Source organism: Pelodiscus sinensis, chromosome 2 (genome assembly GCF_049634645.1).
Source record: "Pelodiscus sinensis isolate JC-2024 chromosome 2, ASM4963464v1, whole genome shotgun sequence".
NCBI lineage: Eukaryota > Metazoa > Chordata > Testudines > Trionychidae > Pelodiscus > Pelodiscus sinensis.
This window is the reverse complement of record NC_134712.1, coordinates 144,262,882-144,287,194: the sequence shown is the minus strand read 5'-3', so window position 1 is coordinate 144,287,194 and position 24,313 is coordinate 144,262,882. Positions and strand designations below refer to the sequence as shown.

Sequence of the window (24,313 nt, the reverse complement as noted above, 5' to 3'; positions counted from 1 at the left end):
TGTTGACATTAGAAACTATAGAAATATATTTGCTTATGGTTAATTTATGGGGAGAGGCTGAGGAATCTGGATAGATCATTTAAGGTACATCTACACTATAGAGGAAGATCAAAGTTGCTGCTGTCGATCTTCCAGACAGCTAATTCGAAGTGAGAGGGGCACTCCGGTTGATGCCAGTAAAGCGAAGTTACTCACCTTTGGTGCAGTAACTGTCGTTCTTCGAGGTGGTGTCCCCATGGGTGCTCCACTATGGGTACTGGGCTTGCTCCGGCGCTGCAAACGGAAGCTTGTGAGAAGCAGTGTTCAGCCGGACCGCACATGTGCTGCGGGCTCGCGGCTTTCATGCTCTTTTCTCTAGCACGCGGTCCGGCCTCCCGCCCGTTCCTCAAGATCGCCTCAGAATCTGTAAGACACACGAGAAAGAGAGGACTCCAAAGGGGGGAGAAGGTCAGGGTCACCACCTCGAAGAACAACAGTTACTGCACCGAAGGTGAGTAACTTCGCTTTCTTCTTCGGGGATGTCCCCGCGGGTGCTCCACCATGGGTGACTGTGTAGCAGTGGTCGCCAGAATGGAAGGAGGGCCAGAGGAGTCCCTATTTATCCGCTGTGGAGAGCACTGCAGTCGCCACTGCCCCATCTGAACGAATGCCTAGAGACATAGAGTAGTGTTTGGCAAAGTTCTCATGTGACAACCAGCTTGCTGTCCTGCAAATATCCCTAAGGGATACTCCCTTAAGGAACGCTGTTGAGGACGCCATGCCTGGTGGAGTGGACACGTGGTTGGGCGGGGAGGGGTAAGCGTTTTGCTGCTTAGGATTGCGTTATGCATGAGGTTATAAGATTTGAAATCCTCTGGAAAGATAGGTGCTGACCCTTGGTCCTATTTGCCAGGAAGACAAATAAATGGTCGATACATCTAAAAGGTTTAGTGTGGTCTATGTGGAATGCTAAGGCCCGATGGGTGTCCAGGGAGTGTAGAGCCGCTTCTCGTGGTGAGGTATGGGGCTTCGGGAAAAAAGTTGGTAGGATTACTGGTTCATTGACATGAACAGTTTCCGTCTGCGGCTCCGGGGCAAGCCCAGCACCCATAGTGGAGCACCCGCGGGGACATCCCCGAAGAAGAACCCTGCTTTCACAAGGAATAACGGAAGTTGAAGGAAAAGTGTTCTTCCTTCAGTTTCCTGCAGCATAGACAGCGCCAAAAGCAGAGTTAAGCTACTTCGACGTCAGCTGCACAATTGACATAGCTGAATTTGTGTATCTTAATTACTTTGTTCTGTAGGGTAGATATACCCCTAAAGTATGAAAAATAAGGCCATAATTACCTTGCAATATTGTAGATTCCACAATATTAGACTTCTGCTGCAATTTTTATAGCAGGAGCCCTGCCATGCACAGGGCTGGCAGCGGGAGCCCTCCTCCACACTCAGCCCCAGGCAGCTGACAGTGGAAAATTGCAGAAAAGTAATGATGGACTTTGATACCTCAAATAAAGTCCATTAGTTACAGCTCCACAATTTTCCATGGCTTGCCCGCAACTTAGCTGCAGTTTTGACAGCCACTCCCCCCTTTCAAATAAGTCCTTAGAAATAAGAGATGGGTGCTGGGCAGCAGCACAAGACAGGGCCATTTCTTAATGCACATCATTCTGAGTTCATATGGAACCCTCATGACCAGAACCAGGAAAAACAGTAGACTGGACAGGTTTCCCAGTGATCCAAGTCAAAATGCAAAAGCCTACAGGGAAAAGCCACAGGCTTGGCAGGTCTGGCTTATTATGCAATGTTATGAGCATAATGTAAAATCTCACAATTTACAGAGATTCTGACTCACAGGATTAAGGGCCAATAGTTTGAATTTGTTATGGATCAACTGGCTGCTTATTTGAGTGAAGTGTTAGCTAGGGAGGAAGTAGCCTGCAATGTAAGCAAGAAATACACCTCTTGACATTAGAAGTTTCTGTGTCTCTGACAAACATGGTTGGAACATAATCTTAGACGTCAGAACAGCATGTTTAGCTTTAGTACTTCAATATTGCTACCAGTCCACCTGTAGAGAGCCAATTGAAGTTAGTATAGCACAATATTTAGCATGCTGTTTGTACTTAATGACAGACACACCACTTTGTATTGAATTGTGTTTTTGTTGTCATTGTTTGGAAATAGGATCATTTGTTTTAATGACCTTCTGCCATCATCTGAAAACAATAGGTTTCATGACTATTTAGTGTGGTAAAATGAGGAGCTCATTGGTATTCCAAAGAGTATCTACAGTAGATGCTTTATTGTCCTACTGACAGCATCTGATAGATGCTGCTACAAGTGCATACAGATTTAAAATAAATTAGCCTCATAGGAAAAAATTGCAGTACCCAATTTTCAAGCACTCCAGTGGTGTTTTATTTCACAAGAGACATTATACTATCCAAATTTAATACAGGGTAAGTGGAGGAGACTACAATGACCCTAACATTGCACATTATTGTGGCACCTGTCAAGTGTCATATCATTATTATTGCATTACTGGTATGAAAACAGCTCCAAATTTAACAAGCACAATGACTTAAAGTATGGTGCACTTCTGTCAGTCTCAAGGCTGACACATTTCCTACATGCCTTAGTAACTGTATGATGACTGCACTAGTCATTCGTAATCCCCCTTTATTTATCTTTTAAAAGCTCCAGTGATCAAACATTTGACCCACTGGCCAGATCCAGTTTGCTTCATGTGTAAAGTTAGTCCCCAATCCGGGACAAAAGAAGATTCTGCAGAATACAAGGACAATATTTTTAAACAAGGGCCCTAATTGATAAGAACCCAGACCCAAATTAAGTCACCTAACTAGAAATGCCTGACTTTTGGAAGTGCTGGGCATCTACTGGCCCCATTGATTTAAAAGGCACCTATATCTGTAAAGTTGTGACCACTGTTATCCCTTCTGGTTGGAGAAACTTCTCAATGTGACCTGAGATATCCTTGTTTTCCTTATTTGGCAAGCAGCCTGCAGTGTAGTGGTATATCAAGTAAAGATCAAGTGTGTGGTTTACATTGATTGTTTCAGGGGAAAATGACTGAAACCCTCAACAAACATCACATCAACCACAATCAATTCCCTGCAGAGGAAACAGCTGTGTAGTCCTTGAAATCCAGCCACCAGATAAAGATCAAACCAACAAACATAGGGGATGCCATAATAGTCTTTAACTGTTGTAGTAAAATATAGTAAAGACTATGTGTGCTTCTTCCCCCTTCCATTACTTAAGCTTGAAACAGCACATATCATTTACATCACAGGGTGATGTATCATCACAGGATGAGGTTTAATAAAGAGAAATGCAAAGTGCTCCACTTAGGAAGGAACAATCAGTTCCATACATACAAGATGGGAAGCGACTGTCTAGGAAGGAGCATGGCAGAAAGGGATCTAGGGGTCATAGTGGACCACAAGTTGAATATGAGTCAACAGTGTGACGCTGTTGCAAAAAAAGCAAATATGATTCTAGGTTGTACCAACAGGTGTGTTGTAAGCAAAACTCGTGAAGTCATTCTGCCGCTCTACTCTGCACTAGTTAGGCCTCAGCTGGAGTACTGTGTCCAGTTCTGGGCGCCACATTTCAAGAAAGATGTGGAGAAATTGGAAAGGGTACAGAGAAGAGCGACAAGAATGATTAAAGGTCTAGAGAACATGACCTATGAAGCCAGGCTTCATGAACTGGGCTTGTTTAGTTTGGAAAAAAGAAGATTAAGGGGGGACATGATAGCGGTTTTCAAATATCTAAAAGGGTGTCACAAGGAGGAAGGAGAAAATTTGTTCCTCTTGGTTTCTGAGGACAGGACAAGGCTTAAAGTGCAGCAGGGGAGGTTTAGATTGGACATTAGGAAAAAATTCCTAACTGTCAGGGTGGTCAAATATTGGAATAAATTGCCAAGGGAGGTGGTGGAATCTCCCTCTCTGGAGATATTTAAGAACAGGTTAGATAGACATCTGTCAGGGATGGTGTAGGTGGAGCTTGGTCCTGCCTTGAGGGCGGGGGGCTGGACTCGATGACCTCTTGAGGTCCCTTCCAGTCCTATTATTCTATGATTCTATGATTCTATGATTTAGCTAATTGCACATGTTTTAGAAGCTGTAGTAAAAAGGGGAACTAGCTGTTTAGACCCATTTCTCAAGGACTGGATTACACGTATTACTTGAGTTAGGGAAATTTGCTAATTGCTATTGCTTAAGTAAGCTATACTGGTGGTTGTTACTGAGTGGAATAAAGTTGAAGTATGCTAACCAATAACGCTGCAACACGAAGCTAAGGTAACAAATCAAGACATGCCAAGTTAGATAAGAAAGTTAAAGAAAGTATAAAAAGGATGCTTAGCCAACGCTCAGGGTCGGCTCTGCTTTGAACATTGAGTTCCTTAGCCGTACCTTGGTTGCAACCAATAAACTTGAGTTGGACCCAGCCTGAAAGTGTGACTCTCTTCTTGGGGTAAATCAGACTAGCCTCCAAGGGGACGAAACCAGCAATTTATGCAACACTGTGATGACTACATTAATGAGGTCTTCCAATAACTCTGACACTACATATTATAAAGAACTCAAAGACCTCCCACCAAAATTCTGCATAGAGTTTAAGGCTATCATAAATCTTTCCTCAGACAGCTCCAAGAGGGAAAAAAAAGGTATCTACAAACTCATCCTCCACAAACTCTCCAAGAATATTCTGCATGCTTTCCAAGACACACAAATAAGGGATTCCAGGCAGACCTTCATATGGGGCAATAGCACTCTTACTAAAGGAATGTCATAGCTCTTAGAAACCATCCTCAAACCACTCACCAGAGAGCCTGCTTCATCCAGGACACAATCTCCAGAACTCTGCAACATTACCAACCTCCCTCACAACACCATCCTTGCCAGCCTGGAGGTCACCTCTCTATACACCAATTTCCCTCACAATGACAGCATCACTACCAACCTCATATTGAATGAAGGTATTTATATAAATAAGCATCACAGAAACTTGGTGGAATGAGGGTAATCAATTGGACACAGTAACCCTAGGGTACAAAATATATTGGAAGGACAGGTTGTGCTGGTGAAGGAGTGGCATTATATGTGACAGAAAGTGTAGAATCAAATAAAGTAAGAATCTTAAATGAACCAAATTGTATCATAGAATCTCTATGGAGGGTAGTTCCATGCTCTAATGAGAATATAGCAGCAAGGATACGTTCTCTTCCACCACCACTGGATTTCAACTATCCTCATATTGAGCATGTACATGTCAGCTCAGAATGAGATGCAGAGACAAAATTTCTTGACACCTTAAATGACAGCTTCTTGGAGCAGCTAGTGTTAGAAACCTCAAGAGGAGAGGCAATTCTTGATTTAGTCCTAAGTGGAGCACAGATTCTGGTCCAAGAGGTGAATATAGCTGGACCCTAGTTAAGTGTGACCATAATATAATTAGATTTAACATTCCTGTGATGTGGAAGATGTTATAGCAGCCCAACACTGTAACATTTAATTTCAGAAATGGAGACTACACAAAGATGAGGAAGTTCAATAAATTAAAAGACACAGTACCGAGAGTGAAATCCTGAAAGCTGTAGGGAAACTTTTTAAAGACACTATAATAGAGGCTCAACTGAAATGCATACGCCAAATAAAAAAAAACATAGTAAAAGAACCAAAAAAGTGTCACCAAGGGTAAACAAAGTAAAAGCAGCAGTGAAACACAAAAAGACGAAGAAGTCATATCCTCATGAGGAAAATAGAAAAGTATAAATGTTGTCAATTGAAGGGCAAAAATATAATTAGAAAGGCCAAAAAGAGAATTTTAAGAACAGCTAGCCAAAAACTCAAAAAGTAATAGCAATTTTTAAGTACATCAGAAGTAGGAAGCCTACTAAAAAAAAATTGGGGGCACTGAAAGATTAAGATGCTATTCTCTGCTTACGTCTCCAGGGCTGAGCATGTGAGGAAGATTCCTAAACCTGAGCCATTCTCTTTACTTGACAGATCTGAGGAACTGTCCCAGATTGAGGTGTCAGAGGAGGTTTTGGAACAAACTGATAAATTAAATAGTAATAAGTCACCAGGACCAGAGGATGTTCACCTAGGATTTCTGGTGAAATTGCAGAATTATTACCTGTGGTTCCTTACCCAATCCTTTAAATCAGCTTTTGTACAAGATGACTGGAGGATAGCTAACATAACACCAATTTTTAAAAGGGCTCCAAAGGCAATCCTGGCAGTTACAGGCCAGATTGGTTGGAACTATAGTAAAGAGCAGAATTGTCAGACACATAGATAAACCTAATTTGTTGGGGGAAGTCAACATGGTTTTTGTAAAGGAAAATCATGCCTCACTAATCTACTAGAATTCTGTGAGGGGGGGGGGCGTCAATAAGCATGTGGACAAGAGGAAATCCAGTGTACTTGGATTTCCAGAAAGCATTTGACAAAGTTCTTTACCAAAGGCTCTTTAGTAAGCTGTCATGGGATAAGAGGGAAGATCTTCTCATGGATTGGTAACTAGGGATGTTAAATTTCAATTGGCTAATTGAATAGTCAATGCAATTTTCATCAACTATTCAATTAATCAATAAGGGCACCTTCACCTTTGAAGTTCAGTAACAGTTCCGGGGCTGTTGTTACACTTCAAAGGCAAAAGCACTGCGGGCAGAGAAAATTAGAGCATAAGTTTGCCCAATATGTTCAATGTAAATATCCAGGAAAGTTCTTGGAGATGTTGCATCTGTTCTTCCAACCATGATGTCTTAGAAAAGAGGAGACTGGGGGTGGAGGGCAGGGGAGGATGTGATAGAGGTCTATAAAATCATGACTGGTATGGAAAAAGTGAATAAGGAGAAGTTTGTTTTTACTTATTTCAACAATATAAGAACTCGGGGTCACCAAATGAAATTAATAGGCAGCAGGTTTAAAACAAACAAAAGGATGTTTTTCTTCACTCAGCACACAATCAACCTGTGGAACTCCTTGCCAGAGGAAGCGGTGAAGGCTAGAACTTTAACAAGGTTCTAAAAAGAGCTAGATAGATTCATGGAGGTTAGGTCCATCAATGGCTATTAGCCAGGATGGGTAAGAATGGTGTCCCTAGCCTCTGTTTCTCTGGAGGTGGGTGACAGGGGAGAGATCACATGAGGATTACCTGTTGTGATCCCTCCCCCTGGGGCATCTGGTATTGAGCTAGATAGACCTTTGGTCTGACCCAGTATGGCCGTTCTTCTGTTCTTATGTCTTTGTACCCAATCCGTTCCAATAAATTGAAGTGCTGCAACTGCATAAATTTGTCCTGGAAATTTTGAACTACTGACAAGGACATAGCTCCAGGTTTTATGGCACTGTTTTGTGTTTTGAGATATGTCATTTGAATGGTCTTTGCATACCTGCTACCAGGAGCACTCACAGTAGCTATTTGAAAAGATCAGGAAGCATATGGGAATAGAGATAGGAGGAGTATCACCTTTAAATGAAAGTGAAATTCATAAAAATATGAAGTTTTCCACTGATTCTATACATTTTCCCCTACAGGTTCTACTTTTTCTTTTTGATGAGCATATCATTATCCCACACACATTACCGCTTTTGCCTACTTCATTGTTGTTTAAATATTCTCTTTTTTGTGCAAATGTATCAGTTTCTATATATAGTAAAGATTCTCAGATAAAATGACATCTGAAATCCTCCTCCACATTGGACATAAAAAGCCACTTAGGGAAATTTTAACCATTTCCTGTTTTTCACATGAATGTAGTGTTCAGCTGCAGAACATTAACACTGCATAGCATAGAGCTTCCTGCAAAGGGAAAGGGCTGTTTTTTAAATAAAAGCTATTAATTCAGCCAGTCAATCCTCCTGACAATAACTCTTGCTAAATCTTCTACAATTTTTGGCATCTTTCTGATACTGAGTTGATCTGCCCAAAACTGAATGCAATGCATTAGCAAAGGTCTTATCAGCACTATGAAGGATGAGGAATCAGGATTATGGGTATGAGCCACAAAGGAAGTTAGGTGTTGAAATGCTGAATGTCATGGTGCCTAACTTTTAGGTACGTAAGTAGAGGGAGGAAAATCACAGGGACATTGCAATCCACAAAACAGAGTTAGGCACTTAAGCTCCCTATAAAATGAATGGAGAGAGCTAGGTGATTCAGGGTGCAATCCAAAAAATCCATCACACTAGGCAGGGAGTAGCCTACATAGTCAATGAGGGGGGGTGTATGCTAAACCCCTTTTCTCTCTCAGGGTACAGTCAGGGTATGTTTACACTTGCAGCCTAATTTGAACTAGGGCTGCAAATGTAGGCATTTGGAATTGCAAATCAAGCCCGGGATTTAAATATCCCACACTTGATTTGCATCTTCCCGGCCGGGTGCCATTTTTTGAAATTTACAAGCCCGAAGTAACTGCCCATGTCTACACGCAGCATTGAAACAGGTGTTCGAAATAAAGCCCTAGTTCTGTTAAACCTCATTGCAGGAGGACCCCCCCTACTCTACCAAGTTCCAGCCCAGAACTCTAAGGCTATGTCTACACTCGAGGCTTCTTGCGTGAGAAATATGCAAATGAGGCTAAGCATGGAATATTGCTGAGCTTCATTTGCATACCTAATGAGCCACCATTTTGCAGAAGAGGCTCTTGCGCCAGTAGGAGCTGTCTACGCTGCCCCTTATTGCGCAAGAAAAACCCTCTTGCGCAATGTTGCTACGCCGATTATTTTCAGGAATAACAGCTGTTACTAGCAAAGGCGCACTAGTAAGTTGGTGTGGGGCCAACTAGATGGTAAATGCCTTTGTCCCAGAAGGTGGTCTGACCTGGAAACCACCGTATCTGTCACTGGCGGATTTCTCCAGTCCAAAATAAACACAGACTCTAATATCCAATTTAAAAGAGATATATTGCATACAACAGATAACTGCATACGAATAAACCCAGAACACAACACTGTAAAAGAAAACCAACCCCTCACTGTCTGAAATAATAGGGGATAGCAGAGTAAACCAGAGAACATAAATTATACTCAGTGGCTGTGTCTACATTGGCACCCTTTTCCGTAAAAGGGATGCTAATGAGACACTTCGGAATTGCAAATGCCATGGGGGATTTAAATATCCCCCGCGGCATTTGCCTGAACATGGCTGCTGCTTTTTTCCGGCTCGGGGTTTTGCCGGAGAAAAGCGCCAGTCTAGACGGGAACTTGCGGAAAATAAACCCTTTTCTAGAAGATCCCTTATTTTATCCCTTGAAAGTAGGAATAAGGGATCTTCCAGAAAAGGGTTTATTTTCCACAAGATCCCGTCTAGAGTGGCGCTTTTCTCCGGCAAAACCCCAAGCCGGAAAAAAGCGGCAGCCATGTTCATGCAAATGCCGTGGGGGATATTTAAACCCCCGCGGCATTTGCAATTCCAAAGTGTCTAGTCTGCATCCCTTTTATGGAAAAGGGTGACAATGTAGACACAGCCAGTATGTCTAGGATGGAGGCGACAGCCGAGGCTCAGGACTTGCTACCTGTTGGCTGCCTGACAGCCTCAAGGGAGGAACACTGAGGAGTCCAAAGGTGTTAATCTGTGGACGCAGGTAGCTGGGGTCCACCATACTGGGCATTTGCCACAGTGGTGGGCCAAAGCACCCTGTGAGCAGCTGGAGATGGTAATCCGTCCTTATAATTATAATGTCCCAGATCTTGATTTATGATTAACAGTCAACACAGCATTGCACAAGAGGGTTTTTCTTGTGCAAGAAGGGGCACTGTTGACAGCTCCTTCTGGTGCAAGATTCTCTTCTGCAAAAATGGCAGCTCATTAGGTATGTAAATGAGGCTCTGTGATATTCCACGCTTAGCCTCATTTGCATATTTCTTGCGCAAGAAGCCATGAGTGTAGACATACCCCATGGCTACATCTACACTGTAGGCTTCTTGCACAAGAATAGCAGTTCTTGCACAAAAACTTGTGTAGTGTCTACACTGTATGCGCGTGCTTGTGCAAGTAAATTTACAGTAAAGCATCGGAACAGAAGACTTCTTGCACAAGAGTTATTCCTCTCCCCACAAGGAATAAGCCTTCTTGCACAAGAGCTCTTGTGCAAGAAGGCAGTGTGGACGGGCAACAGGGGTTTCTTGCACAAGAAACCCCTATGGCTAAAATGGCCATCAGAGTTTTCTTGTGCAAGAGAGCATCCACACTGGCATCGATGCTCTTGTGCAAAAGCACATCTATTGTGCAAAAGCACTGGCAGTGTGGACGTGCTCTTGTGCAAGATATTTTGCACAAGAACTCTTGTGCAAAACAGTTCTTGCGCAAGAAGCCTGCCGTGTAGACATAGCCTAACAGTGACAGATGGTTCTACAACTCAGTCAGCAGGGATCCCTCTGAAACATGCTGACCAGTATTTGACCACATATCTGGACTACAGTCTGGTGTTCCTAGGCTACTTCCTATATCCTCATTGTAATGTACCTCAATTGCATGTGGGTACTTTGTTGTCACCCCCTCGCTCCCGCAGGTAAGCAGCCAACTGCAGTCCCAGTAGCTCCTCCATGCTCCCATCAGTTGGCTGACAGCAGTCCTCCTGGGTCTGTGGTACTGTAGAGCTCGTCCTCAGGTATGTGGTTCTACAGCAAACATGATATGTCTGTCTCTTTCCCAACTCCCCTCCAACTGAGCTGCAGGATTTGCCTTTTCAACTTCCTGTCCTGCCCTTTAGCTTCTGGAGTTGGGGGTGTGAAGCATGGCTGGCCTGGTTCTGCCCACCAGGAGGTGGATGATGCTTCGTCTTCATCAGAATCCAATTTTGTGGCCCCCTGCAGATAGTCTCACAGGTCTCTTACTTCCAAATTTAGGGATATAAAAGGCTATTCCCACTCTTTCTGTGTTGTCATCTCTAGAACCATCAGTATAGATTTGACAATACAGACCCCATTTACCATGTAGAAACTTAAGTCATAGTCTTCGGCTATGTCTACATTGTGCTCTCTTGCGCAAGAACATATGCAAATGCAGCACAGCGATGAATATCACCATGCCTCATTTGCATATTTAATGAGCCGCCATTTTGTGCAAGGGGCTTTTGCGCAAGAAGGAGCAGTCTACACTGTTCTTTCTTGCACAAAAACCACCTCTTGTGCAAGAGCTATTCTGCCTGAAAATAAGCGGCAGAATGGCTCTTCCGCAAGAGTGGGGTTTTGTGCAAGAAAGAGCAGTGTAGACTGCTCCTTCTTGCTCAAAAGCCCCTTGCGCAAAAATGGTGGCTCATTAAGTATGTTCTTGCACAAGAAAGTGCAATGTAGACGTAGCCTTCATATTTTGTGGCCCTGATTTTTCCTTTTTCTTATTGTATAATTCCATATCCAAGCTGTAGAAACAACTGTCCAGCTATAGTCTGATTTCCCCTAAAAATACTTTAATTTCTTTCAGACTTTCCTTTTCACCCAAGTCCTTTACATGCCTTTTGACCCTGTTAGCATGTGGGAGTTTGTGGTGCTGTTGCTTCTTGTCTATTTAATTTCCAACTTTCCTCATATTCCTTTATTACCCTTATCTTCACTATTTCCATTAACTGTAGCTCAAAAGGTTAAATCTAACAATTTCATCCTTAAATGTATATACATTTCTCTAGTTGCTGCCTGCAGCATACACAATGAATTTGCAGTACTTGCACCACCTGTGATTTACAGAGCTCGGTCTTGGGTTAGCTCTAATTTCTTTAGTGGTGGTTTAGAATTTGAATAAAAGGCTTAGATCCACAATCTATAACTGGTTCTATTAGTGCCCTATACAGCATCAATGTGTTCTTATTTGCACTCCAATTGCTCTGAGCTATACTTTTCAGCAGCTTCACTGTATCTTCCCATTGAGTTTTGGTATTACCTATATGACTCTTCCAAGTTAGCTATTGAACAAAGAATATAAAATTTTGAACTACCTGTATGTTTCCTATATAGAAATATGGGTTATATTTTTGCCAATCTTCCTTTTTGTAAAACAAAGGGAATGACCTTTCCAACTGAGACCTTAAATCCTTAAGTATAACTGAAAGATCCTGGACTGCCTCTGGTTCTCTACACAGCTATCGTCAATCCACTATGTTTCACCCATATAACACAGTAGTCTACTGTGACAGACTTGTAATCTTATGTTAGCTGATTTTACAAAACTCTGGTAAACTTTGTACAAAATATGCCATCTGAGGTATCCTTTGGAAACTCATAATCTACTGAACATTATTGACCAGTAAAATGTGTGTGTCACGGAGTGTGGGGGAGTTACTGGACCTTGCACCCCCATCCACAGTCAGATATAACTCTCAGCCAGCAAATAGAACAGAAGGTTTATTCGTTGACAGGGACACAGCATAGCACAGATTTGTTGTTACAGGAACCAGGTGCATTCAGTACAATCCATCTCGGGGTAGGGGTTGGGGGTGCGGGAGCAGAGCCAGGACTCTGGGCCCCTGCCCAGCCTCCCAGGCCAGCTAGACTCACTTCTCCCTAAACAGCTGAAATCTAAACTCACATACCCAGCAACTGGTCTCAGTCCTATAGGCAGCCCTGTCTACTCCTTTGTCCTGCTTCCTGGGATCAAGGTGTCATCTGCTGTCACCTGGTCCTTAGGCTGTGAGAGACTGCACAAACTCCATAGTGAATCATGCCCAGCCTTCCCCTCCTCATCCAAGCAGCGTTGCAGTGCCCAAGGAAACTGAGAATAACTACAGAACACCACAGGACAGTAGAATCACATACAACACAATGAAGGAAAGAGAGTGAATACGGGACAACAGGAGTGAATACAATCCCCACTACGTCACAGTGTATAGGAACATTATAAAGTTATAAAATGTTCTTGTATGACATTTCTGAGACATGCTCTAAGTTTAAAAAGATAAGCCAATCCAGCTCCAAGGAGACAAACAGTTAGCTCGTGTCAACATTATTAAGTGGACTATAACTGGGCAGAGCAGCCATTGTTTAGCAGGAAAAAGGTTTGAGGGGGAGAAATTTACATTTTGCCAATGGAACAAGTGGGGGTTTCTGTGTAAGCAGACTGGCTGCAACCTGAACCCTAGTTGAAGATAATTCTCAAAGGGGGACAGATATCACTGGTCTACAATTTTTTAGAAGTCGTCTGCTTCAGAGATAAAATGTGCTATTTATTATGTATTTTGATGTGCTGAATTCAAATATGACAATTAAAACAACTGATTGGCTACTGTTTCCAAGATATTTAAGTTTTTACATTTTACGTCTATGTATATTGTGTAGATAGTAGAGTTTTAATCATAAATTGTAAACCTAGGTCTTTTCATGTGTTTATGGTTGCTTTACATGATAATATTTCACCTGTCCTGTTTATGTAACACTTTAAAAATCAGCAAAAGGGTTATATAAATAAAATTTATTATGAAACAAAAGACAAAAAACTATTATGTACATAGTTTAGTCCTATTCAGTGTCTACTCGGCGCTTCTTGGCTTGTCTCTTGTATTCATTAAATGGAGCATCTCTTGTCACTGTCCAGCAATAGTCTGCAAGCATTGATGGGCTCCATTTGCCCTGATAGCGTTTCTCCATTGTTGCAACGTCCTGGTGAAATCGCTCGCCGTGCTCGTCGCTCACTGCTCTGCAGTTTGGTAGAAAAAAATCTAGATGAGTGCAAAAAATGTATCTTTAGTGACATGTTGCAACCAAGGCTTTTGTATGCCTTGAGGAGGTTTTCCACCAACAACCTGTAGTTGTCTGCCTTGTTTCCGAGAAAATTTATTGCCACTAACTGGAAGGCTTTCCATGCCATCTTTTCCTTGCCACGCAGTGCATGGTCAAATGCATCATCTCAAAGAAGTTCACGAATCTGAGGACCAACAAAGACACCTTCCTTTATCTTAGCTTCACTTAACCTTGGAAATTTTCTATTGAGGTACTTAAAAGCTGCTTGTGTTTTGTCCATGGCCTTGACAAAGTTCTTCATCAGACCCAGCTTGATGTGTAAGGGTGGTAACAAAATCTTCCTTGATTCAACAAGTGGTGGATGCTGAACACTTTTCCTCCCAGGCTCCAATGACTGTCGGAGTGGCCAGTCTATCTTGATGTAGTGGGAATCTCTTGCACAACTATCCCATTCACAGAGAAAACAGCAGTACTTTGTGTATCCAGTCTGCAGACCAAGCAAGAGAGCAACAACCTTCAAATCGCCACAAAGCTGCCACTGATGATGGTCATAGTTTATGCACCTCAAAAGTTGTTTCATGTTGTCATAGGTTTCCTTCATATGGACTGCATGACCAACTGGAATTGATGGCAAAACATTGCCATTATGCAGCAAAACATCCATGACTTCTAGGAATAACATGATGCAATTCATATCATGTATGACGCAATACCAGCTTCCGATTGCAACATTCATTGTTTTGCCTAAAAACCAAGTACTGTCCAAACCCAGTCATAGATTTATTCATAGATCCAATCAAAGATGTATTTTAGTCATTTCTGGTTTAAATTGAGATCCCTTCCCTTTATAACTCACTTATCCTCTGCCATTCGCAAGTCAAGGGTCATATATACTGAACCAATAGCATATCTTGAAAATTAAAGCCAATCAACAATTTTAAGCATCATTTTCGTTCTCAGTGACCCAGAATTAGTAAAGTTTGACTGCATTTATTTCAGAAGCATTTTGGCTGTAGAGCAGTGTATTAAAATGAGGAAAAGAGGACACCAATCACCTCTCTGCTCATTTCTATTCATGACATCAATAATATTTGAAAGAAATAAGGAAGCATCTGTGAATTGACTGAAGGAATTCATCTAGTAAAAGCATATGGTGAGAAAAAACCTTTGCTTTGAATTCATTTAGCTTGTTAAGTCTTAGTTTGTATTTTACCTTTTATTTCTTTATAACAAATTCTGACTAGTATCTCATTACCTGTAATCATTTAAAAATATACCTTTCTGTAGTTAATAAATTGGTTTAATCTAAACCAGTGTATGTTTGAATTGAAGTGTCTGGAACCTCCATTTGAGGTTACACAGTTTGTGACTATCATTTTCTATTAATGAAATGATGGCCGTTCTATGAGCTTCTACTGCAAAGAAGGAAAAGGCTGACCACCAAAAGATGCACATATTTTGAGGACAAGTCTGGGGCTGGGAATTTGCTGGTGTTACTGCAATAAGATTCAGGAGCATCTGGATTAAGTACTCATAGAATTCAACTGCGAGCGATCTTTCATGCTAGTGGCTGTGTGTGAACAGGTTGCTATTACAGCAAAACAGTGTAAAAGGCTCCCCAGTTTGAGAATTGCTTTGCTCAACAGTTCAGATTGTACCCTGGGGAATGTTACATCCACAAATAGAGTCATATTTATTTTGGCTTGTATACTCTCCAGGATGTCATTAGTCATAATGTTAAACAGGGTAGGGCTGATGGCACTCCATAAGGGAGTGTTATTAGTAAGTTTATAAATATTCAACAAAGCCATCCCACACTATCTCATATGGTTCTAATACTTAACAAGTGTTCATCATAGGCAAGTCAAACATATTTGGGGCAAACCCCTCTTTAGTCCCAACCTCCCACTTTAGGAATAGTCTTTGTAGTAGTGCAGGGAGGGTTGGGGGAAACCAGGCCCACCCTCTACTCCAGATTTTGGCCCAGGGGCCCTAATGGCGGCAGCAGGTATTGTTCCCTCCACCACCAGAGCTGCAGCCTTTCCTTGAGTCACTTCCCCAACCAGTACCTTTCTTCTAGGTACTACATCCTTCCCCACCTCTTCCCTCCCCCATCCTTGGCCTGCTGGCTCTCCCTGAAAGAAAGCCTTTAAAACTAGTCCAGCAGGTCCTTAATAGTCTACAGGTGAGTGGATTAGCCTTTTGCTCCTGGCAAGCTCTTAACTGGCCCTCAGATCATCATAATTGTGCTGCAACAGCCTCTGTTCTGGTTACTCGGGGAACAGAAAACTATTGACCCAGAGGCCAGTATAGCTAGCCTACTGGTTTGGGTCTGTCACAAGCGGTGTTTACAATGTAAATGTTTGCTCTTACATTAGCAAAGGAACAGATAAGTGAAAAAAAAACATGTTACATCCAATCAGTTTTATGAAGTTTGAACTCCCAAAACACCTATATATTTGACAATCACTTTGATCCAGTACACAAGCAAATTTACTCTCCTATGACCTGGCCAGCCAGCCTCACAATCTCATCTCTCATTCTTTACATAATTTTGCCCAGGCACAAAGGAAGGCAATAGATTTATATGCATCATGCCTTGTGCATAATTTGCCAGCTTGTTCTACAGGTATAACCACTGCTTGCCTCCATTTTTCCAGTAGTACTCCAATAAAATTCAAACTCCCTTCCAGTACGTACTTAAGCATTGGATTACATATACTATCATTATCTGAGGCCGTATTTTTATTTCTTTTCTATAGCTTGAAGTTAATGGATGCTGATATTTTCATCCAGTACATAATTTTTATATTCTACACAGTAATGAAAGAGCTCAACATTTTCTTCAGCAAATATTTGTTCACAAAACTTTACTTAGAATTATATCACTAACTCAACTGCCCCTATGAATCTTTTGAATTACAGGCAGCCCCCAGGTTACGTACAAGATAGGGACTGTAGGTTTGTTCTTAAGTTGAATCTGTATGTAAGTTGGAACTGGCGTCAGCCGCTGCTGAAACTGATCAGTGGCTGATTCCAGGAAGCCTGGGGTAGAGCAACTCTGCCTCGGGCTTCCTGTAGTCAGCCGCTGGTCAGTTTCAGCAGCGGCTGACATGGGGACGCCTGGGGCAGAGCAGCTGGGGTGCTGCTTGGTTGCTCCAGTAGCGTGGCTCCTCGGCACTACTGGAGCAACCCAGCAGCACCCCAGCTGCTCTGCCCCAGGCATCCTGATTCAGCCGCTGCTGAAACTGACCAGCAGCGGCTGAATCATGACGCCTGGGGCAGAGCAGCTGGGGTGCTGCCAGGTTGGTCCCGAGAGGCGCTGCGGGACCAACCTGGCAACCCCCAGCTGCTCTACCCCAAGGGTAGGCAAGAAAAGCCTGGTCTGCTGGGGGGGGGGGGGCACTAGCTGCACCACCCCCCGCCCCAGCAGACCAGGGGGACAGGAGCAAAGCCGCGGAGCAAGCCTGCAGCGGGACAGCCCAAGCGCGCCTGGGCTGTCCCGCTGCGGGCATGCTCCAAGGCTTTGCTCCCCGTCTCCCTGCAGACCAGGGAGACGGGGAGCAAAGCCGCTGAGCACACCCACAACGGGACAGCCCGGGCGCGCTTGGGCTGTCCCCCTGCAGGCGTGCTCAGCGGCTTTGCTCTCCGTCTCCCTGGTCTGCAGGGAGACGGGGAGCAAAGCCTTGGAGCACGCCCGCAGCGGGACAGCCCAGGCGCGCCCAGGCTGTCCCGCTGCGGGCGTGCTCCAAGGCTTTGCTCCTGTCCCCCTGGTTTGCTGGGGGGGTCTGCTCCTGTCCCCCTGGTCTGCTGGCTTTGCTCGTTTGCCCGGGAGCAAAGCTGCCCAGGCGGCGGCTTTGCTCGGGTGTCCCTGGTCTGCTGGGGGGGTCCAGTGGCTTTGCTGGACCCCCCCCCCCAGCAGACCAGGGGGACAGGAGCAAAGCCGCCCAGGCAGCGGGAGTCCCACTGCCTGGGCGGCTTTGCTCCGGGGCAAACGAGCAAAGCCGCCCAGGCAGCGGGACTCCCGCCACCTGGGCGGCTTTGCTCGGGTGTCCCTGGTCTGCTGGGGGGGTCCAGTGGCTTTGCTGGACCCCCCCAGCAGACCAGGGAGACCGGGAGAAGCTTTTCTCGCCCTGGAGGACACGGGTGGCGACTCGCCGCCCGTGAGCTTCGGGGCGAGAAAAGCCCCGTTCGTAAGTGCAGATCCGACATAAGTCGGATTCGCGTAAGTCAGGGACTGCCTGTATATCACTGTTAGCTTTTTGGAACTCTTTTACTAAAATATTCACTTTTCCTACATTAGAACTTCCAACTTTATCATTTACTATAAAACCAGGTATAAATTTATTTTTGCTCTGTATCCCATTCATTCTCTTAACTTGTTTATATATTTGAAACCTTATAATCATTGTTTCTTTTTCCACAATACTGTCTCTGTCCTTTTAACAATTCTTTATGTCACTGCTTTACATCTTTTATAGGTCATTAAGGCCTTGCTATTCATTACATATTTTGCTTATTTGTATGCCTTATTGCCTTTCTCTAACTGCTGTTTTATACTTTTAATTCCACCAGGGAATGGAATTTGTGAGTTTGTGGCAACTCAATGTCTTGCATATAGTTAGGTTGGCTGCTACTGCAACTCCCTTAAATATATTACTAGAAGATTTCCCCAGCATTGTTCAGGTCCTTCAGGGCAGGGGGCTGGGGATGTGGGAGTGCAGGAGTCAGGACTGAGGGTGAGGAGGGGCTTGGGACAAGAGGTTGGGAATGCAGGAGTCATGTCAGGGGGTTGAGGGTGTGGGGGAGAAGCTCAGAACTGGGGTGTGAGACTCAGGACAGGAGGTGGGGGCAGTTGCCAGCTGCTCCCCGGGGCTGGAATGTTTGCTGTCACCTCCCCCCACCCTCACTCATTTGAATGGATAACTGTCCCTGCTATCACAATCACATTCTATGCACATCTCATTGTACTGTCACAATCAAACTTTACCTTGCTTTAAATTATGGTAAGAGGAAACTGCATACCAAATTTGGTGGTCCTACCGTTTAGGAGGAGTTCTTTTTAGACATCAGACCCCCTCTTCCTGCACAAGCAAACCCTTACCTTGTTTTAAGTTATAAAAGAAAGCTGCATAGCAAATTTGATGGCTCTGGCTCTTACCATTTAGAAAGAGTTCTTGAACAAACAGATGCATGAATAGAGTCACTTGCTCACAAACTCTCTCAAATATATAGCAGATTGTGAAATTCCTCTAGATTATTGTGACTATAGTTGCACTAAGAGTAAGCATGCTTACTCTTGATCACTATGTCTACATTATGAGGTTTTTTGCCAAAAAAATATACTAATGAGGGACTCATTTGTATGAGTCACGATCTCATTTGCATATTTTCTGATGATCCATTTTTCACTAGGGTTTTTGAGCAAAAACAAGCAGTGGGGACATTTTCTTTTTATGCAAAAACCCCTTTTCCTGCCAGATCCTTATGCCCCAAAAAAGGAGGTTTACCGATCTGGCGCGAAAAGGGGTTTTTGCGTAAAAAAAAATGTCCACACTGCTTCTTTTTGCGCAAAAACCCTAGCGAAAAAATGGATCAGCAGAAAATATGCAAATGAGATTGTGACTCATGCATATTTTTTGCTAAGAAAACTTGTAGTGTAGACGTAGCCAAAGAGTCTCCAATTTGCTTTGCTAAGTCTTCGGGTGGGAATTCCTTCAGTGTTTTCAACAGTACCTTGGCTTTACATGAAATTAGTATAGGCAAGTGATTGCTTCACATTTCATCCTCTTTATAGATTTCCCAAATGCATTTATTTGCAATATTGCTTGTTGCAATTCCCAGATCTAAACATGAAAAGGTTTCATTCACTAAATTAAACATAGTAGGTATTCTAGTACTGAACAATACTAAGTTGTGCATGTCAACAAACTGTTTCTGGCGTTTGTTATTATTTCAGTTTTCCCACTTCCATATAATTTATTATGGCTATTAAAGTCTCCACAAATAATATACAGGTCTTTGACATCCTTAACTGATTCTTCTGATTCTTGATTGTCTAGTTTGTTATATGGTTTGAAAACATCATATATTCATATAAAAGGTGCTATTATTCTGCAGAGAAATCTAAGCAACATTATGCTCAGTACTTAAATTCTGAACATCTATATCAATATAACTAAGACCTTCCTTTATAAACATACAAACTCCTCCTCCACTTGCTATTTCTCTGTCATGTCTGATTGCATCATATCCTGGAAGTGTAAACATAAGTTTTCGCACTATGTTTGTTGTATATAAATAACATGAGGTTTGTTTTCCATTTAAAAAACAGTTTTCTTTAATTTTTGAGCATATGTTATTAATCTATGGATATTTCAGGGGAAAAAACATGTTGTTAAAACTACATTATTACCTTTCTTTTAAAATAGCATGAATAGACTCTGTAGTAGAGAGATGGCCTATATGCAAATACCTTTCTGCTGATTTTTCAGTAATTTGTATTCTTTCAGTCTCTTTTCATATCTATAAAGTGTAATAAATCACTTATATCTTAAATGTTATATATTTTTCTTTGCCTACAAGCAGCGCATCATCTATTCCCTGTACTGAACTGTGTGTTGTTGTACCAGTAGCTCGTTTCCCTCACTGGTATTTTCTTCCTTTTACATATTCCCGTGAATATCTTTTAGCAATCTCTCTAGTGCATTCTGTTGCCACACACACACTTTATATGCTGTACAGTACTTATGCCCATAATTGCCGCCTTTTAGTTCTGTTCCTTCCACACAGTTTATTTGTGAGTAGACAGCTGCCACATGCCTACACGTTTGATATGTATGGCATTTCACACCACCTGAGTGCCTCCTAGCAGTTGTGTGAGGATCTGCAATCTTTTCCCCTCTGCTCCTGGTGCCCTCTGTAGGTTGCTGACATTGCTATGGAGGTTTTCAGTGGCTCAGTCCTGCAGTCAAGTCACACAATGAAACAGATGAAGCCCTTCTAGAGTATTCAAGGCCAAAACAAACAAACAAACAAAAACCTTCTAATCCCCAACTCAAGCTGGATTCACCCCACCTTCCTAAGGATGCCTTGTTTCTTCAGGTCTTGGGTTTCTTTAAAATCAGCTTCCTCTCAGGCTTTTAACAAAAATGTATCTCCTCGGGGCTTAGTATCTCCTAGAGGCAGTTTAGGAGCCAGGACCATCCACTATTCCAGTTCCCAAATCATGGACTCTATAAATAGTTCACTGCTGTTGCTTTCTGGGCCTTACCCACTGTGATGAGGTCAGGCCAGATGGCTATAAGAAAGTAACCAAAAGCAAGTATATTACCCGCAGAATAAACAAGTCCCTGTTTCCCTGGTAACCAAACAGGGTGCACCCCAGGGTAATTAAGACACCTGGAGTCAATCAAGAACCTGCATTAAACAGCAGAGACAGATCAAGACACCTGGAGGTAATCTAGACCCTGCTAGAGCCAGCTGAGACAATTAGGTTTTCTTGGGATACCTGGTGCCAATTAATGACCAGCTAGAACTTGCTAAAAGCTCCTCCCATTTAGTTAGTGGCATGTCAGGAGTGGTGGAAGTGGAAGGGGGAAAATGTGCAATAGCTGAGGTCTGCCTTGTACATTTTGGGATCCAGAAGTCTAAGGAAGGTAAACCTCTGCTAGAGGGGGAGAGTCTGAGTTAAGGAATATCTAGTGCGTTGCCTCCATAGCTGGAATGACCACAAGAGATTTTTTTTCTTTCTCCCTTTTCCCCTTACTATGGGCGGGATGAGACTACCTAAATCAGATTATGGCTTGCCCCTGAAATAAAGGATTAGACTGAGAGCTGAGGTGAGCAATTGGACCAGAAGTTGGGCTGTGTCTACATTGGCATGATTTTGCACAAAAGCAGCCGCTTTTGCGCAAAAACATGTTGCCTCTCTACACTGGCAGGGAGTTCTTGTGCAAGAACACTGACGTTCTAATGTGTGAAATCAGTGCTGCTTGCACAAGAAATATAATGCTCCTGCTCAGGAATAAGCCCTCTTGCGCAACTGTTATTGCGCAAGATGCCAGTGTAGACAGGCTACATGAATTTCTTGCGCAAGAAAGCCCGATGGCTAAAATGGCCATCGGAGCTTTCTTGTGCAAGAGAGCATCTACACTGGCATGGATGCTCTTGCGCAAAGGCACATGCCAGTGTAGACACTCTCTTGCGCAAATACTTTAACGCAAGAACTCTTGCGTTAAAGAGTATTTGCGCAAGATCATGCCAATGTAGTCATAGCCTTGCTGTTTTCCCAATTACTCATCCTACTGCTACCCAGAGGTGTGAGATCCCTTGTGTGACATTGGGGCTACATCTATACTGCAGGCTTCTTGCGTAAGAACTGTTTTGCGCAACAGTTCTTGCACAAAAAGTCTTACGCAAGAGCACGTCCATACTGCCACGTACTTTTGAGCAAGAGATGTGCTTTTGAGCAAGAGTGTCCATGGCAGTGTGGATGCTCTCTTGCACAAGAAAGCTCTGATGGCCATTTTAGCCATAGAGGTTTCTTGTGAAAGAAACGCCTGTTGCCTGTCCACACTGCCTTCTTGTGTAAGAGCTCTTGCACAATAGGGCTTATTCCTCGTGAGGAGAGGAATAATTCTTGCGCAAGAAGCCCTCTGTTACAACACTTTACTGTAAATTTACTTGAGCAAGAACGCATGTGCAGTATAGTATAGACACATTCTAGGAGCGTTGTTACACCACATAACCTTTTCTTTTTTTGTTCTTCCCTCAGGATTAAAGTTCTCAGATTCTTTTCCTCCTCACTGAATGCAAGTACCACCAGGACCTATCTCCTCGTTCTCCACCATTTCTTGCTCCTCTGTCCCAGTAAGAAACTGACCACATCAGGCCCTTAATCTCCTTTTTTCTGAATCTGCTGGGTTCTGATAGGATATACTCCCTTATAATTTCATCTTCAGTCATGCCTAGGGGAACCCCTTTATATGAACCCCTTTTGCTTCTGTCATAAATTCAGGTAGCTGGCAACTTACTTTTATTTTCTCTAATATTTTTAAGAACTTCTGCAGCCTTTACTTTAGGTGTACATTCTACTAATAAATGCTCCCCGTGTTTTTTTTAGTCCTTAATATAACTTCAAAATTTTGCCTAATCTATACTGCTATTTTCAAGGATTAACATGGGCTCTATTTACATCTTCAGTTAGTGAGTTGATAATTGTAAGATCCTCTTCCTTACTGTTTTTTTCACCTCTCTTCCTTGCTCCCTCTTCTTCAGATACTTGATACTTTGCTTCTTTTTTTCTTCTTCCTAATCTGAAGCCATTCCTCATCCCTTGCGTCTTCTCCCTCATTTTCAACATAACTTCAAGCCTTTTCCTTTTAGTCTGTCTCCAGTTCAGCCAGCCAACTACCAGTTGCCCCTGACAGCCAGCCCCTTTCCACTGTCACTTTCTAGCTGCATAATCCTACCCCAGTTCCTTGGACAACTGCTGCTATTATATTTCTGGAGAATGGGGAAGTGCTAGCCTTCCCATACCAGTGTTAAAGAACCTGTACTTCCCATTATGAAATTGTTACCCAATATTACATATGATAGCTCAGCCTTTTATAAAAAATTCTTATCACAATTTCCCCAACAGAAGGAAGGAGACCTAAAGATAGTAAAAAGAATGTGGACAATGACCCAGACCAAAATGGCTACAGCAGAACATGGAAGTGTCTTATGGAGTTAGGAATAAAAGGTATTGTCCAAAAAATCCTCTCTCTTACTTTATGGAAAATCTATTTTCATTTTTCATTTCCAGGAGTGTTCGTAATGAGCAAGCTGCTTTCTGTACAGAAAGTGTAGTCTTGGTTCCACGGCACTCAGAATCCAAAGGGAGACAAAATGTAGGAGGAAGGGTGCAGCATATAAGTAGCATGATGTCAATAATATCAAATTATTATAACCATGTAATACAGTTTTAAAGGCAATATAAACTAGAGTGATGCACACTTTTTTGCTTTTATACACACACCAGGTTCTCTGTTCCCTCTGCAAGATCCCGACTTGCAACCTTCCTAGTCCTCTCTATTCAGGAACTCCCTGCAATCACCATGTTCTGCCTCTATCAATGTCAGATGTTCTGTGTGCCCGTGTTCTCCCTCCTCACTGTGATTGGGTATCTGCCCTTTTAAGTGTTAGAGTGCTACTGCTTAGTGATCAGCTCATCTCTGTCACATGGCATGGTCTCTTTAAAAGTCTGGGGTATGCTGCTATACAAAAGACTGAGGAGATGGGGAGATAGGAAATGGTACCAGGAATAAGTTGCATTTTGATTGAATCCTTTTACTGTATCTTTAAGGACTCAAAACCAGGAGTTGTGCTGAGTGGGTGGGGCAAGCCATACATCCCTTCCTGTCACAAGGGGATCAGCATATACGCTGTCTCCTTTCACCAGTGCAATGGTAGTAGGCTGGCCTGTGTACCCTCCAAGCTGTTAGGCTAATTGGGAAAATGAACCAAGCTGAAGGTGGAGGAGACTAAAACCCTGAATATGGCCTAAATCATTTCCCCCAGGTCAATAGAGAAGAGTAGGCAAGTTTTTGGGAGTAGGGACTGTCAGATTGTAAGAAGTTGCCTGT

The 24,313-nt window shown here is 42.9% G+C and overlaps 1 long non-coding RNA gene across 3 annotated transcripts in view; it reads right to left on the bottom strand.

The window, feature by feature from the left end:
• Nucleotides 1-24,313, bottom strand: part of LOC112545285 (uncharacterized) — an 81,169-nt gene that overhangs the window by 1,877 nt on the left and 54,979 nt on the right. For all 3 annotated transcript variants that reach the window (XR_012901819.1, XR_012901818.1, XR_012901820.1), the window contains exon 4: nucleotides 196-403. This is a non-coding gene — a long non-coding RNA (uncharacterized LOC112545285). The remainder of the gene's footprint in view (nucleotides 1-195; nucleotides 404-24,313) is intronic.